Source organism: Callorhinus ursinus, unplaced genomic scaffold, assembly GCF_003265705.2.
Source record: "Callorhinus ursinus isolate GAN/ISIS: 27379988/994484 unplaced genomic scaffold, GSC_fseal_2.0 scaffold52, whole genome shotgun sequence".
In the NCBI taxonomy this organism is placed as follows: domain Eukaryota; kingdom Metazoa; phylum Chordata; class Mammalia; order Carnivora; family Otariidae; genus Callorhinus; species Callorhinus ursinus.
In genome coordinates, this window is record NW_027397114.1 from 7,314,753 (window position 1) to 7,333,130 (window position 18,378).

Genomic DNA, 18,378 nt, shown 5'->3' on the forward strand with positions numbered 1-18,378 from the left:
AGCCGTGTTCGGGCTGCGGTTGGGAAAGCGCCGTCACTCTAAGGGGCGTGTTGAGGAGGGTTTCGCGGGCCCTAGCGGGGGAGGGGGGACCGTTAAAGCCTTGCACCACGCCCACAGGAAGCTGCTTCCATTGGCCAGGCCTACTTGGTACCAGGCTTTCAGCTGGGAAGGACCTTGAAGACCATGCGGTTCAACCAATGTGCAGGTGTGGAAGCTGAAGCCCAAAGAGGGTATGCAACTTGTCCAAGATTGTGGCCTGCTCGGGACTGGCCTTAAGCTCCCCTGACTGCCCTTGGCCTTACACGCAGTTTCACCCTTCAAGGAGGTGAATGCTAATGCAGTTTTGAGGCCTAAGGTGGGGTGGGCATTTGGATGCCCCCATCCATCGCTACCAGCTATTTGAAGGAATAGAAATGTTTTCAGCCTGCGAAGGTACCCGTATAAAGGCGCACTCGTGAACCAGGAGGAATGTGTTTGCAGGCATGAAGGATTGTAGCTCTCTTAGCCCTTTTAGTTCAAATCCTGCAAGAAATTAATGAAAGCCTTTCTGTAGCAAAATGGACATAAAGAAAATGTACATACATTGATTCCCTCTGAGACTGATACATGGGCTCCTGGCGAAGAATTTCCTGAATTACTACATTTTCACCATATTGACTTAGAGTTAATTGGATGTAGCTAGTTTATAGAGCCCTTTACTGTATAGCTTGAGCTTGCAGAATAATTACCCTACTCTAGCCATACTGGGAAAACCTAGGAGGGACTCTGTCCTTATTCAGAGGTTCTACCCAAGAATTAGGAAAGGTTGGCTAGCTACCCTCAATCCTTAAAAGAGGAAGAGGTCTTTCTCTGCTAGAGAAGTCTTTGCAGTTCTGCAGCTTAAAGTGTGGGAACCATTCTCACCCCATCCTGTGACTGCTTGGTTTCCTATGGCTTAGCAGCCCTCCTAACCTCAGCCTTTTGCCTCACCTATTACCTAAGGGAGGTGCACTGTCCTGTGTGTGTAAATTATCTGGAATCAGTGAAGATTAAGTAAGATGACATCCATGAAAATCTTTTGAGTTGTCCTTATGTGGACTCTCCATACTACAAATGATCCACAATTCTGCCTCACTCCAACCCAACTTCCTCCTGCCCCCCAGCAGTTTGCTCCACATGATAGTACCAGTGAGGGCAAATGGATTTTTAAAGTACCTGGAATAAAATGCTGGGAAGAGAATATGTTTTGCAGCAAAGTTCTAGTCACATATAAGATCCTTGCCGAAAGCCAAGTGAAACGATTTTTTTTTTTAGTTGAACCAAGGTTCCTGACTGTGCTGTCTAGTCCCTTTCGAAAGCACTCAGCACTAGCCTGCATTCAGCAAAGGCTAGTGAGGCAGCGTAACACGAGTGTTCAGCACACAGACTCCAGAAACTGCCTGCATTCATACCCAGCAGTGCCACTTCTTAGCTTGTGTGACTTAGCTTGCTTAGGTGTAAAATGGGGCTAGGAATTGTACCTACTTCATATAGGGCTTTTGGGAGATCTTAAACTGAGTTAATACATGTGAAGTGCTAGGAATACTGCCTGGCATGTTATATATGCCATATATACGTTGGCTATTATCTATTAAGCATGTATTTTGTACTAAGAGTGGTTCTTGGTCTTTGGCCTATTAGAAAAGAAAGATTTTAATTAATTAATCTCACAAGCAAATGTAAAGTTGTAAAAGTGACAGATGCCAAAGAGTGACCCAGTCAGGGGGCTCAGGGAAAGGTTACCTGAGAAAGGGAAGGGTTATTCAGGTGGAGAAGGGAGGAACAGCATGTGCAAAGGCCCTGTGATGGGAGGAAGCACAGGGATTATAAGGAACTGCAAGAGGCCCAATAGCCCCAAAGCACAGAGAACAAGGGATTGAGATAAAGTTGGAATGTTGAGTAGGGGAAAGAGCGTATGGGACTTTGCATGCCATGCATATGATTTTGTCTATATGATAAGATTAAAGGCAGCTATTCAAAGGTCTTAAGAAGATTAGTGGCTATAATGTGGAGATTAGACTGGAAACGGGGAGGAGGAGATTCAGGGAAACTAGTTAGGAGGCCATTGCAGTATTCTAGGTAAGAGAGGATACATGTAGAGAGGAGAGAGGTAGAAGTAATAGTGGAAATAGGAGTAGGGATCAAAATTGAACCTGGTAATTGAAGAAGAAGGAAGGTGGCACTCAGCCTACTAGATTTCTGTCTGGCACTATGCAATGGAGGGTGATGTGATGCCCTTGCAGTGTTTCCCAAGTAGGAGGAATTGGAGGCCACATGGTTTGGTAGAATACACAGGCACACAGGGGCTTCAGGTTCTCTTCCTTGAGCTGTGGATGGCGCCCATGGGTTTCAACATGCTATTCTCTGTAACTTTTTGAATATCAAGAATATTCATGTCCAATGGACAAATTCTGAAATTAAAGAGGAAAACTGGGTTTCAGTTTACTCTGCCCCTTCCTGCTGTATGATCTGGAACAAGTTACTTAACCTTTTGGATCTGTGAAATGGGAGAATCTGTCCCACCACTGGGTGATCTGAGCACAAATGGGAGCCTCTCCGTGGAGTGCTCAGTGCAAGCATCTTTTGCTGGGAAACGCTCACTGGCGTCTTTGAAACCAGTGTGTTTGTGAAGGGACAACACCTGCTGGCGTCTACCCACCCAGTCACCCATCCCACAGGGCACATGAGTGAAAAGACCCGCTGCCAAGGGAGAAGCAGTCAGGCTGTGACCTGATGCTCTTTCTTCCTGAGCAAAGCTAACAGACCCAAGAGGGGTCAGACCTTGGCCTCCTCAGTACTGAGGAAGAATGGAGGTGAATACCACATCTGGAGACCTGAGTGCCCCCCTGCTTAGTAATGGGGCAAACTTTATTGCCTTTTTCCTGACTTTCCACACCACACTCCTTCCAAGTAACTTAGAAAAGAGATCATTTGAGGGGCTCCTGAATGGCTCAGTTAAGCGTCCAACTTGATTTTGGCTCAGGTCGTGATCTCAGGGCCCTGAGATGGGGCCCCGTGTTGGGCTCTGCGCTCAGCAGGGAGTCCGCTTGAGGCTTCTCCCTCTCCCTGCTTGCGCACGTGCACACACGCTCTCTCTCTCTCTCTCTCTAAAATAAATAAAATCTTTAAAAAAAGAAGAAAGATCATTTGCAGAAAAGCAGCTGAGACTTACTGTTCTTTCCTCTTCAATCCCCAGGGCAGAAATGCTATCATAAAATAATCCTCATGCCTCCCCACAGCCCTTCCCTTTGCTCACTAGGCTCTACCCTTGTTGTTCCTTGAACACACCTCTCGATTTTTGAGTCTCGGGACCTTGGTATTTGCTGTCCCTTCCACCCGGATCACTCTTCCCCCAACTGTTCCTTCCCATTCCTGTCTTAGTTCAGATGTCACTTCTTCAGAGAGGCATTCCCTGATCAACCCATCAAAGGTGGTTTCCACAGGCGCTCATTGTGATTTGATGATCATCAGAACTCCTCAATACCTGAAATGATCTGTTGGCTCTGTGTGTCCCCACCCGTGCTAGAACGATGGTCCACAAAAGCAAGACATTGCCCGTCTTGTTTGCTGCTTAAAATCGTGCCTCACACCATAGTAGGTGCTCAAATATTTATAAAATGGATGAAGCAGTAAATAAGCATGTAACAGGTCCTTATGGCCGATGAGAAGTGACTGTCTAGTTGTGTTAAAGGTGCCTCATAATTTACCTCACCCTCTCTTCCAGTGTTATCCATGCTGGCTCCCACGTGTGCCTTTGGTCCAATCAAGCCAGCCATGTCACTGTATCCTGCAGAAGTAGGTTGTCACTGTCCTAGGCCTGTCCCCCACCTGGAATTCCCTCTTTGTCCCTCCCTGTCTTCAAGGTGGTACTCTCGTTAATTTGTTCATTTGACTACATTCATTTTGGGGCTTCCCTCTCCCCGGGCATCTCAAGTATAACATGGGCCTATGATAATGAATGGCCGCAAGAAAGGTGTGAGCCAAATGCTGTCATGGAGCTAAAATCTCAGAGGAGGAAGAGATGTGGTTCCTGGCGTAGTTATGAGAACACTTAGTAGAAAAGGGAGGGTTTGAGGTGAACCTTGGAGGATTGGAGAGGATTAAAGATTGTGAGGAAGCCTTCTCCAACCAAGGTTGATATCTCTGCTTACTAATAATGTTCACTTGGGAAGGTTTATTTGAGGCCTCTGTCTCTCAGCCTCCTCATCTGCAAGATGGGGATGAGAGTCCTAGCCAGGGTTGGCTTATGGGTACAAGACCTCTACAGTCATACAGGCGCTTAGAAGGGCTGGCCCTTCCCTTGGTTTAATGCTCTGTTGTCACCATGCCAGGTTCTTAATTTTTGAACAAGGGGCCCTGCAAATTGTGTTCTGACTGTGCTTCAAAGGGTTACTGAAAAGTCCTAGGAAGTTAATACATGAACATTTTTTAGAACAGTGAGGGCCTGTCATTTAATGAGGGTTTGGTAGCTGTCATTATTGGTATTGGTATTCTCGGAACTCTCTTAATGGTACAGCTCACAGCACACCCCAGGTTAGCATTTGAACAACCCACACATTTTTTTAAAAGATTTTTATTTATTTGAGAGAGAATGAGAGCAAGAGAGATCACAGAAGAAGAGGGAGGAACAGACTCGCCACTGAGCAGGGAGCCCAATGCGGGGCTCGATCCCAGGACCCTGAGATCATGACCTGAGCTAAAGGCAGACACTTAACTGACTGAGCCACCCAGGCGCCCTAAAACCATACTTTAAAGATTAAATTTTGGGGCGCCTGGGTGGCTCAGTTGGGTAAGCATCTGACTCTTGATTTTGGCTCAGGTCATGTTCTCAGGGTCATGAGATTGAGCCCTGTGTTGGGCTCCGCGCTGGGTGTGGACCTTGCTTGGGATTCTCTCCCTCTCCCTCTGCCCCTCCCCACCCACCACCACCCTCCCCCACTCATGTGCATATGCTCGTGTGCTCTCTCTCTCTAAAAAATATAAAAATAAAAATTATAAAGATTAAATTTTTCAATGCGGGCGCCTGGGTGGCTCAGTTGGTTTGGGTGGCTGCCTTCGGCTCAGGTCGTGATCCTGGCGTTCCGGGATCGAGTCCCACGTCAGGCTCCCCGCTCAGCGGGGAGTCTCCTTCTCTCTCTGACCCTCCCCCTCTCATGTTCTCTCTCTCTCAAATAAATAAATAAAATCTTTAAAAAAATAAAAATAAATAAAAATAAATAAATAAATTTTTCAATGCTTGGAAAAGCTGAGCACATAGTGGATACTTAATTATGGATTATTTCCTCTGGAGAGGAAGATGGTATCCTAGGAAGGGTCAGTCACAGAGGGCTTCCTGGAGAAGATAATTCACCCCTACAAGTAGTATGTTTAGGTGGGAGAAAGGCTTCTGATTACACAGTCCAGGAACAGTCAAGATACTAGGTGGCCCCATTAGAAGAATGCTAAACCGCAAAATAATTGATGGGAGTTAGTGGCTGATTAGATATGGAGGAAAGGAAAGCTGGAAGGTGAGGCCTCGGTCTCCAGTTTGAGTGAGAGTGGGTCATTTTATTTTTTTATTTTTTAAAGATTTTTATTTATTTTATTTATTGTATTTATTTATTTGACACAGAGACAGTGAGAGGGGAGACACAAGCAGGGGGAGTGGGAGAGGGAAAAGCAGGCTTCCCGCCGAGCAAGCAGCCCGATGCGGGGCTCGATCCCAGGACCCCGGGACCACGACCCCGGGACCACAACCTGAGCCGAAGGCAGACACTTAATGACTGAGCCACCCAGGTGCCCCAAGAGAGTGGGTCATTTTAAAAACAAGATCAGATATGGAAGCTGAGTTGGTGCAGCACGGTGGGGTCGAGGTGGTGGGGGAGGGGTTGTGAATCCAGTTTTAAAAACATTTCATTTTTAAGGTCACAAGGAGACATCCAAGGGAAACTAGATACCCTTGATTGGGACTGGGGAAAGGCTGGTGTTTCTGGAGTAAGAAGTTAGAAGTCAACAACAGCAAAAAAGAAGCTAAAGGGCAACAAATCGGAAACAATCATTGAGATTATGACTTGAAGGACATTGTGTAAAGACAAAAGCGAAAGATTTGGAGGATGGAAGTGGGGTTCCAAACTAGCAGGCGATAAAGTAAGAGGGGGCAGTGAAGGAACACCAGAGGTAGGAAAAGAAATGGGTGAGTGGACTGTTTATGGTTGTAGGAGTCTGAATAATGTCCATGTGCTAATCCCTGGGACCTGAGAACGTGTTACTTTATGCGGCAAAAGGGACCCTGCAGAGGTGAATAAATTAAAAGTGTTTGAGATGGGGAGATTTTCCTGGATTATCTGGGTGGACCCAATGTAATCACAACAGTCTTTATAAGAGGGAGGCAGGAGGATGTCAGGGAAGGTGAATCGATGACAGCAGAGTCCGGAGTGATGGGCTGGGAGCCAAAGGATGTGGGCAGCCTCGAGAAGCTGCAAAAGGCAAGGGGCAGCTTTTCTCCTACAGCATCTAGAAAACATATGCTTCTTCCAGAACCATAAGAGGATAATTTGTGTTGCTTTAAGGCACTGCTTACAGTAATTTGTTAGACCAGCAATAGGAAACGAATGCAAGAATAACAATTAGAAACGACCTAAATCTCTACCAATAATAGATGGGTTAAACAAGTCATGATACATTGGTATAGTGACTGTTACAATGGTGGTTAGCCATTAAAAATTAAGCTAGAAGATCATCTAATCACGTAGGAAATGTTCCCAATAGATTGCCAAGTACAGACAGCAGGTTATAATATTTTAGGTATTTATATTAAAAATTCATCAAGCTGTACACTTAAGATTCATGCATTTTATGCACTTGACTATAGGTATGACATACGTCAATAAATTTTGCACGTTGAATATAGATGTCCTGTTTTATTCAAAGAAGCAAAGCATGTGTTATATCTGTATATTCCCTGAATAGGAAAAAGACTGGGAGTGTCTAAACCAAATGTTAATAACCTGATCATGACCTGAACTGAAATCAAGAGTTGGATGCTTAACCGACAGAGCCACCCAGGTGTCCCAAGGGTAGGGAGAAAGTTTGAAGAAGTATGTGCAAGCCCACGGGAAAGGCCCCTGTGGCATCTGGGCCAACCAAGCTGCTATAAACAGTTTCTGAAAATAGGTGTTTGGTTTTTTTTTTAAGATTTATTTATTTTAAAGAGAGAGAGCGAGCGAGCGTGAGTGCAAGCTGGGGGAGGGGCAGAGGGAGAGAGAGAATCTCAGGCAGACTCTGCGCTGAGCACAGAGCCCAACTCAGGGCTCCATCTCAGGACTCTGAGATGGTGACCTGAGCTGAAATCAAGAGCCAGATGCTTAACTGACTGAGCCACCCGGTGTGGCTAGGTGATGATTTTTTTTGTATTCTTTGACCCCCGCCCCAGAAGCAGAAAGGGACTAAGTACTGGGGACATAGGAGGAAGAAGGAGAAGGAGAAAGGCATGAATGTAGAGATAAAAGCTTTGTGAACCTTGAGTCAGGAGGGCCTCTGAGAGAAGTGTGGAAAGTGCAGCAAATTCTTTAATCAGCCTTCCCCCTGCCCCCTCCCGTGTTTGTGGGCACACCAGGTACCCTCAGCCACTTTCTCCTTTCATTTCTTCAGTCCTCCTTTGTTCCCTTCCTTTGTTCTTTTTTTGATTACCAAAGTAACACATGGTCCTCACTGGGGAAATTTTGAAACGCATCAAGAGATAAGCAAAAATCACCTGTAATCCCGAATTATATCCACCATGAAAATACTGGTATATTTTTCCATTTCAATTGAGAACCAAAACATTACTATGTAACATTTTTTTTGTCACCACCTAAAAATGGACTTCTAAGATTTTTAAATTGGTTCAACTCTATCGGGTTGCATTAAAAAATAGTATGAACTAAATGTATTTGAACTGGCTCTGAATGGGTTTTGACACGGGTGGTGTAATGCAGAAGTCAAGGAGGCCTTTTAACTCTGACTTAAGCTGTTAAAATGCCAAGAGAATAAGCGAAAAAAAAATGAAGATCACTGAAGTATGCCCACCAACCCCGGAGCTCACGGAGGCTTCTCTTCCTGGCCAGGTGCTACGGGGAGTCCTGTATTCTGGGCCCAGACTCTTCTCATCTTTCTGTTCTTCTTTTCTTTGAGTACATCCTCAATCTTGATGATCTGCTTCGTTGTTGGGGGAAAAACCCAGCTCTTCTCTTCCTGTGTTGTGTCCTTTATTCTCACATGACTGCCACACATAGACTTCTGATTCCAGATGTGGGTCGTACCCCCCCAACCATGTGCGTCGTACTCCGCCCCCACCCCCAGCAATGCTCTGACACCAGCTGGCTGTCCTACAATTTAACTCAATTCTGACACTGTCTACTTGCAGACAGCGTCAGATCCCACAGGGTAAGGGCTCAGTCCCATGAGACTGTCCCCACCCCACTTCAGATGCCAACTGCAAGTGGTAGGTCTCCAGGTCCTCCATAACTTCTGTTCTACTTGGATACAAATCAGAGGTACCCACAACCCGTCCTAGGGTTCAGTTACTTTGCTAGAGCAGCTCACAGAACTCAGGGAAAGGCATACATTAGCCAGTTTCTCAAAGGATATGGCAAAGGATACAGATAAACAGCCAGATGAAGAAGTACACAGGGAGGGTCCCGACTGCAGGAGCTTCTTTTTTTTTAATAATTTTTTATTGTTATGTTAATCACCATACATTACATCATTAGTTTTTGATGTAGTGTTCCATGATTCATTGTTTGTGCATAACACCCAGTGCTCCACGCAGAATGCCGTCTTTAATACCCATCACCAGGCTAACCCATCCCCCCACCCCCTCCCCTCTAGAACCCTCAGTTTGTTTTTCAGAGTCCATCGTCTCTAATGGTTCATCTCCCCCTCCGACTTACTCCCCTTCATTCTTCCCCTCCTGCTATCTTCTTCTTTTTTTTTTCTTAACATATATTGCATTATTTGTTTCAGAAGTACAGATCCGTGGTTCATCAGTCTTGTACAATTCACAGCGCTCACCATAGCACATACCCTCCCCAATGTCTATCACCCAGCCACCCCATCCTTCCCACCCCCCACCACTCCAGCAACCCTCCGTTTGTTTCCTGAGATTAAGAATTCCTCATATCAGAGAGGTCATATGATACATGTCTTTCTCTGATTGACTTATTTCACTCAGCATAACACCCTCTAGTTCCATCCATGTCGTTGCAAATGGCAAGATCTCATTCCTTTTGATGGCTGCATAATATTCCATTGTGTATATATACCACATCTTCTTTATCCATTCATCTGTCGATGGACATCTTGGCTCTTTCCACAGTTTGGCTATTGTGGACATTGCCGACTGCAGGAGCTTCTGTCCCCGTGGTTCATGGATGTGTTTGCCCACCTGGAAGCTCCCCAAACCCCCTACTATTGGGACTTCTATAGAGGTTTCCTCATGTAGGCATGATGAATTATTAGCTCCATATCCAGCCTCTCTCCCCTCTGGAGAAGGAGGGAGGAGGGCAGGGCTGAAAACTCTAAGCTTAAGATGGCTTGGTCTTTCTGATGACTAGCTTCCACCGATGATCCCAGAGGTACCCCATTAGAACAAAAGATGCTCCTAGTGCTCCTATCACTTAGGAATTTACAAGAGTTTTAGGAGCTCTGTGCCAAGAACCAGGGGCAGAGACCAATATATATATATATATATATATATTTATATTATCCCACATTTGTGCATTTTGTATGCACACATCTATCTTTTTCCCTAGGGTTTCTTACACTTGGCACTATTGATATTTTGAGGCAAAGACTTCTTTGTTGGGTAGGGGGGAGCTGTCCTGTGCCTTGCAGGATTTTGTAGTAGCATCCCTGGCTTCTACCCACTAGATGCCAGTAGCACTCCCTTCTTGCATCATGACAATCACAAATATCTCCAGACCTTGCTTGATGTCTGCTGATGGCAAAAATTGCCCCCCGACCCCCTGCAGTTCAGAACACTGCTAGATCTCCCTGAGGCCAGATAAATTGTGTCTTATAAATTCCTGTACTCCCTAAAATGCACAGCACATAGCATTTTTATTGTCCAGACAGTATCATTGCCTCATGAAAATGACAGCTAATATTTATAAAGCCCTTACTATTTTTCTTGTTCTAAGCTCTTCACCTACATTAACTAATTTAATCCTCATGACAACCCTATGAAATAAGTACTATTATTACACCCTTTCTACAGTCAAGAAACTAAGGCTCCAAGAGGTGTCTGGGTGGCTCAGTCAGTTAAGTGTTAGACTTTTGATTTCCGCTCAGGTCATGATCTCAGGGTCCTGAGATTGAGCTCTGCATCAGGCTCCGCGTTGAGCATGGAGTCTGTTTAGGATTCTCTCTCTCCCTCTGCTCCTCCCCCTCCCCCAACTCGTGCTCTCTTTCTCTCCCTCTCTCTCTCAAAAATAAAAAAATAAAATCTTAAAAAAAAGAAAAAAGAAATTAAGGCTCCAAGAGGTCACCCAGGGAAGTGACACCTGGAATTTGAACCCTAACCCAGGCAGTCCAGTGGGGATTCTAGGTTCTCAACCATTTTTCTATCTACTGCTTTTAAATACACACAAAAATCAACTTATTAAAAAAAAAAGTGCCGGACATTATCCATCTGCCTACAGAATTTGCATAGGCAAACACATGAAAAAATAACATTTCCTGTTCTGCCTTTTGCACAAAACATGATACAGCAAAGCATTTTGTCATGTTGCTAAAATCTTCTAAGTTGTTTGAAGGGCTGCATCCTAACCAGTCCCTTTTTGTGGGCATTTTGGTTGTTGTTAATATTTTATTTGAAACGTTGTAATCAATTTTTAAAGCATACTTTACATGCAATGAAGTGCACCCATTCTAAGGGTACAGTCGGATACTTTTTTTTTTAAGATTTTATTTATTTGTCAGAGAGAGAGCACGCACAAGCGGGGCAGCGGCAGGCAGAGGGAGAGGGAGAAGCAGGCTCCCTGCTGAGCAGAAAGCCAGATGCAAAACTCGATGCCAGGACCCTGGGATCATGACCTGAGCTGAAGGCAGCCACTTAACCAACTGAGCCACCCAGGTGTCCCATGGTCTGATACATTTTAACAAGTGGATAAACCCATGCTCCCACCAATACAATCATGATACGGAACATTTTTTTAAAGATTTTTTTTTTAAGATTTTATTTATTTGTTTGAGAGAGAATGAGCACGAGAAGGGGGAGGGTCAGAGGGAGAAGCAGACTCCCCGCTGAGCAGGGAGCCCGATGCGGGGCTCTCTCCTGGGACTTCAGGATCATGACCTGAGCCGAAGGCAGACACTTAACCAACTGAGCCACCCAGGTGCCCTTAAGATTTTATTTTTAAGTAATCTGTACACCCAATGTAGGGCTTGAACTCGCCACCCTGAGATCAAGAGTCACATGCTCCACCAACTGAGCCAGCCAGGCACCCCAAGATACAGGCCATTTTCTTTTCCTTTTTTTTTTTTTAAGATTTATTAATACTTATTTTATTTTTTTAAAGATTTTATTTTTTTATTTGATAGAGACACAGCGAGAGAGGGAACACAAGCAGGGGGAGTGGGAGAGGGAGAAGCAGGCTCCCCACTGAGCAGGGAGTCAGACGTGGGGCTCAATCCCAGGACCCTGGGATCATGACCTGAGCCCAAGGCAGCCCACTTAACTGACTGAGCCACCCAGGCGCCCTTAAGATTTTATTTTTAAGTAATCTCCGCACCCAATGTGGGGCTCGAACTCACAACCCTGAGATCAAAGAGTCACATGCTCCACCAACTGAGCCAGCGAGGCGCCCCAGGAAAATCTTATTTTAAGGCTCTTAAAAAAAATAAATAAATAACAGGCTCTTTTGTAGATTCACACAAGCACCTTTGGTTTCTGGACTGCCCAAAGAATCCTTTTCCATCTTACTTGTAAACTGGGGAGTTACTCTCTGTTATTTCTGTTAAGAAGAGTAGTTGTACTATTTATTATCCCTAGCAATGACATTTCCCAACCTTTTGGATATACTATTTAGAACATTCAGTATAATAGAACATATGCTATTCAGAACACGACATTCATTTCTTTCATTCATCCATTTTTTTCCCCTAAGATTTTATTGTTTGGTTGTGTTTTTTTAAGATTTTATTTATTTGACAGAGGGAGACACAGCGAGAGAGGGAACACAAGCAGGGGGAGTGGGAGAGGGAGAAGCAGGCTTCCCGCTGAGCAGGGAGCCCGATGCGGGGCTTGATCCCAGGACCCCGGGATCATGACCTGAGCCGAAGGCAGATGCCCAACAACTGAGCCACCCAGGCGCCCACATTTTTCTTTCCTTTTTAAAAAGATTTTAACTAATCTCTACACCCAATGCGGGGCTCGACCCCAGGACCGTAGGATTGATGAGGGAGCAGAAGGCTCGCTGAGGACAAAGCGGAAGCTGGCACCCTACAACACCCCATCGCCGCCCCCCTGCATTTGGTATGTGTGACATTCCTCAGGCACTCCTGGCTGCCCTAAAGGAAAAACAAATGGTTAACTGATAGAGATCACAGTCTTGCAAGACATTAGTCTGTCTCAGTTTACAAATGTCCTAGTGATTTACAAGGAAGAAGCTTTCTCATCAATAGCCTAACTTCCAAGAGACCCATAACTCAGTTTCCTGAAGCCCTAACATCACCCTCCCCTCCATAAAATTGAGGGAGGCTGAGGCGGAAGGAAATGTAAATGAAATTGGATTTCTTTTGAACCTGAAGCCCATTGACACATCCCTGTGATAGGAGGAATGTAACATTCCTCCAGGAAACTCCCAATTATCTTCACGTTAGTGCCTCATTAGAGGGGGAAATAGCCTTGGCTTGACAATAACCAGGCCTCCAGTATCCTGAGAGTCTTTAGTATATGACAGTCCTTCTGGACACCCCTTTTGTCCTCACCTCCCCAACTCCTGACTATATAATCACCACTCCCAAGACCACAGGGCAGCAGCCCTTTCTGCCCATGGGTTCTGTCCCCGTGCTTTAATAAACCACCATTTTGCACCAAAGATGCTCAAGAATTCTTTCTTTGTTGTTGGCTCCGGACTCCACCCCACTGAACCTCACCTATATTCCAAAACTGCATCAGGATCATGACCTGAGCCAAAGGCAGACACTTAACTGACTGAGCCACTCAGGCGTCCCGATACAGAACATTTTCATCACCTTTGTTCCTTTCTGTGTGGTGTGTCAAAGCTGGCTAATACCCAGGTATCTGCTTGGGAGAGCCACATTATGTACATCTCTTTTCAAAACTACAGGTTTAGTGACATCACATAAGTCGCTCAAAATTGGCGATGGTGGAAGTGTTTCTGCCAAAGAAACCCGTAAAGTGCCACAAACCGAGTTTGCTTTTTTCTTTTTTGAGAATCAGTTTGCCAGTGCCACTCCTTCTCTCCTTGGCAGTCAACCTTCCATCCTGCAGCCACAGTCTTTCTGACATTTTTATCTTGTGGTTTTTTTAGAACTCTATATAAATAAAATCATGCAGTACATACTCTCCTGTGGCTAGCTTCTTAGCTCAGCATATTTTTGAGAGTCATCAATGTTGTGCATATCAATAGTTCGTTCCTTTTCATTGTATCCCATTGTACGGATACACATCCCAGCAAGAGCATGTATTGTGGTTAACCCAGGAAGGAACAGGTGAGGTAGGGTAAACAGGTTTAGGATTGGCTAGTTTAACAACTTCAGTGGACCAGGGGTCATAGGGACTGTCTCTAATTGTCCGCTACCTGGCTTTGGAGTGATGAGGGCAAAGGAATAGTGACCCTTGTGGGAGCAAGGTGAAGTAGGTTGTTGAGGGAAGGGCTTTGGATTGTAGGTTTGTGGCTAAAAGGGGCACTGAAGGGAGAATAATTTACTATCTCTAAGAATTGGCTAGCCTGGGAGGGGCAGTCTTTCCAGAATCTGCAAGGTCTCAAGATGTCAAAGCGTCAGGAAATACATAAAGTTGTTTTGTTTTGGTTTTTTTAAGATTTTATTTATTTGACAGAGAGAGACACAGCAAGAGAGGGAACACAAGCAGGGGGAGTGGGAGAGGGAGAAGCTGACTTCCTGGCCGAGCAGGGAGCCCGTTGCGGTACTCGATCCCAGGACCCTGGGATCATGACCTGAGCCGAACGCAGACACTTAACGACTGAGCCACCCAGGCACCCCAGGAAATACATAAAGTTAAAAAAAAAAAAAAACATGATTAATACACCTTCTTGAAAGGTTAATCTAGAAAATCTCTGAACTCCGGATGCTAAACATAGCTTAGACAAAGCCTTGGAGAGTACTGAAAAGCAAGGAATTAGGTAAAGACAACATAATACCAAACAGTGAGACCTCCTGGCCCCCTTTTCACCATGGCCCTAAGATTCTCCCAGACGAGCTAATAACCTACAACCAGTAGATTGGAGGATTTTTCTTTGGGAAAACTGACAAACCCTGGAGAAAATACCCATGGATACTGTATTTGTTTCCTAGGGCTGCTGTAGCAAATTACAGCAAAACTTGGTGGCTTAAAACAAAAGAAACTTATTTTTTCCACAGTTCTGGAGGTCAGAAGTTTGAAAACAGGGACATCTGGGTGGCTCAGTCAGTTAAGCATCTGCCTTCAGCTCAGGTCATGATCCCAGAGTCCTGGGATCAAGTCCCAGGTCAGGCTCCCTGCTCAGTGGGGAGCCTGCTTCTCCCTCAAACCACTCCCCCTGCTTTTGTTCCCTCTCTTGCTGGGTCTCTCTCTGTCAAATAAATAAATAAATAAAATCTTTAAAAAAAAATATTCTCAGATAAGGAGATGTTGCATCCATGAAACAAGAACAGAAGGTTATTTAAAAAGAACATGGGGGGTGGCGCCTGGGTGGCTCAGTCATTTGCCTTCGGCTCAGGTCATGATTCCAGGGTCCTGGGATCAAGCCCTGCATCGGGCTCCCTGCTCGGCGGGAAGCCTGCTTCTCCCTCTCCCACTCCCCCTGCTTGTGTTCCCTCTCTTGCTGTCTCTCTCTCTGTCAAATAAATAAATAAAATCTTTAAAAAATAAAATTTAAATTAAAATTAAAAAAGAACATTAGGGAGTAAAACATCTAAAAATATGAAAACCAATAACTTCAATCAAACTGTTGGAAAATAAAACTGAGGAAATAACCTAAAAAAAAAAAAAGTCAGAAAATAGGCATGAGGGGCGCCTGGGTGGCTCAGTCGGTTAAGCATCCCTCTCTTGATCTCAGCTCAGGTCTTGACCTCAGAGTCATGGGTTCAAGCCCCGTGTTGGGCTCCATGCTGGGCTTGGAGCCTACTTAAAAAAAGAAAAGAAAAGAAAATAGGCATGAAAAGATTTTTAAAAGCTAGAGGTAGCCCAGGAGGACTAATATGCAACTCAGAAGAGTTACGGAGAACAATGGAGGGAAAGCATGGAAGGAATAATTCAAGAAATCATTGCAGAACTGAATGGCCTAGATCTCCAGAATGAGAGGCCCACTGAGTGCCAAACATAATGGATGAAAAAGAAATCATGACATTTCAGATCAGTGAGTAAATAGAGGAAGGTTACCAAAACCTCCCAGAGATAAAAAGCAGGTCATGTTCAAAGGAACAACCATCAGAATGGCGCCATGCTTCTCCTCAGCATGCTCGAAGACAGTGGAAGAACACTTCCACATTATTTATGACCTGTAGTTTTACAAATTAGTCACATTCTGAATTCAGGAAAGTAAGCACATTTTCAGACATGTGAAATCTTAAAAACTTTACTTCCTACCCATGGACACTTTCTCAGGAAACCTCTTGGAGGATGTGGTACACCAAAATGAGAGAAAAAAAACCCCAAGAAACAGGAAGACATGTGATCCTGGAAACAGAATATTCAACATAGGTGAGACATGAAGAGAACCCCCAAGATGATGATGAAGGGACATCCCAGGGTGACAGACGGCTTGGCAGCAGGCCTAGTGAGTAATCAGTTAAGATTGGGACAGGGAGACAGAAGGCCCTGGAAAGGATGTCTCCAAGAAATAAGATGAAATGAATAGAAGAAAAATTTACACTTTTAGTGATGGTGGATGATGAATTCATTACAGGAATTTGGAACACTGAGCAAATAAAAATGAATTTGTTTTTATTAATAATGAACTCCAACAAAGTTAAAAAAAAAAAAAAAAGCCTGAAAACGAAACAAAGCTTAATCACAGTAGACTAATGAGCTTGGCTGTGAATAATATTTGTGGTGACATAATTGTGTACGCAGAGTGTATTGATCTCCACCAACCCCAGCACGGCGTGGCTCTCATCCTTGGGGACTGCCTGCCAGCCATCAGGAACTCTCTCTGTCCCAGGTATCCCGGGGTTTCTTTTGGTTAAACAGGAATTGAGTTAGTTAAATCCAATTAGCAAATGAATACATTCACAAATTAAATTGTTGAATCAAAATGACTCTCAGAAAATTGGGTCTAGGGACGCCTGGGTGGCTCAGTCGTTAAGCGTCTGCCTTAGGCTTGGGTCATGATCCCAGGGTCCTGGGATCGAGCTCCGCATCGGGCTCCCTGCTCCGCGGGAAGCCTGCTTCTCCCTCTCCCACTCCCCCTGCTTGTGTGCTGTCTCTCTCTGTCAAATAAATAAATAAAATCCTAAAAAAAAAAAAAAGAAAATTGGGTCTAAGCAAAAGGCTGTGGACAAAAGTATACACACACATCTTTTTTTCTTTTTTAAAACTAGACACTTCGAAAAGATTGTCTGAAGCTTTAAATGTATGTTCTGCTAACTCATTTGAGAACTGATTTTTTGGTTTTTTTTTTAAAGTAAGCTCTATGCCCAGCATGGGGCTTGAACTCACCATCCCGAGATGGAGCGTCTCCTGCTCTACCAATGGAGCCAACCAGGTGCCCCTAACAACATATCATTGTTTATACCCAACATTCATTCTATTATAGGGAAGATAAATCATATATATTTGCATTCAGCGTATGTTAGACTGACACTTAACACATTATATTGCAAAATATTTTCTAGTTTCATTTTTATTTTTCCACTAGACTGTGAGTGATTTGAGGGCAGCCTCTTGTTCTTTCCTCTGCAAGGTTCTGGCACCTAATGCAGACCTGGACTGGCTTGCTTGCTTGCTTGCTTGCTTTTTTTTAAACCTTCTAAGATTTATTGAGTCAAACTGAAAGCACAGTTTGAGATGGTGACCATTTATATCCAGAACGTTCTATTACTCACACAGCGCCGTCCACATCAGCCTGCCCAGCACTGAGGTTGGTGTTTTTATTATCACCGCTTCACCCTCCCGGTTTGCAAAAAAGGATCTGAGTTCCAGAGAGTGCCTTGCTCAAGGTCATAGAAGTCAGCGTTGAAGCTTCTAGTGGAACCTAGGTCTCCTGACACCCAGTGATGCACTTTAAATATTAATTAATGAATTAAAATAGATTGATTTTTATTTTTTATCGTTTTATGTAATTTAAAAAAAAATGTAATTGACACACAATGTTGCATTAGTTTCCGGCGTAACAAGTATAGCGATGCCACAGGTCTGCGCGTTGGGCTGCGCTGTGGCCACGGGAGCAGCTGCCGCCTGTGTTCCCTGTGCTGTGCCTTTCAGTCCCCGCCATGACTTATTCCATAAGGGGAAGCCTGTATCTCCTACTCCGTGTCACCCATTTTGCCTGTCCCCCCGGGGATGCATTTCCCCCCCCAGATTTTACTTATTGGAGAGAGCAGGAGGGAGGGGCCGAGGGAGAGGGAGAGAGAGAATCCCAGGCGGACTCCCACCCCCCCAGCACGGAGCCCCATGTGGGGCTCAACCTCATGACCCTGAGCTGAAATCTAGAGTCAGAGGCTTAACCCACTGAGCCACCCAGGCGCCCCCTCCAGGGATGCACTTTTAAAAATTTTATCATGGTTAAAAAAATTATCATCTTAGCCATTTTCAAGAACATAGCTCAGTAGTATTAAAAATATTCACACTGGTGTGCAACAGCTCTTCAGAACTTTTTTTTCCTCCAGAACTTTTTAATCTTGCAAAACTGGAACTCTGTATGTGCTAAACAACAACCCCCCATGTTCCCCTCCGCCCCCAGCCCCTGGCAACCACCATTCCACTTTCTGTCTCTAGATTCCTGATGTGCACCGAATTATACAGTATATGTGTGGTTTTGTTTTTTGTTTTTGTTTTGCGATTGGCTTATTTCACTTAGCATAATGTCCTCAAGGTTCGTCTGTGTTGTAGCCTGTGTCAGAATTTCCTTCATTTTTAAAGCTGAATAATATTAAATGACACACTGGACCAAATGGACTTCACAGACATATTCAGAACATTCCATCCCAAAGCAA

The 18,378-nt window shown here is 44.6% G+C and overlaps 1 long non-coding RNA gene across 1 annotated transcript in view; it reads left to right on the top strand.

Annotated features, from left to right (window-relative positions):
• The first annotated feature begins 65 nt into the window (after positions 1-65).
• LOC112814039 (uncharacterized) overlaps positions 66-18,378 on the top strand; it is a 32,272-nt gene continuing 13,959 nt past the window's right edge. The window contains exon 1 of the long non-coding RNA XR_003205643.2: positions 66-205. This is a non-coding gene — a long non-coding RNA (uncharacterized lncRNA). The remainder of the gene's footprint in view (positions 206-18,378) is intronic.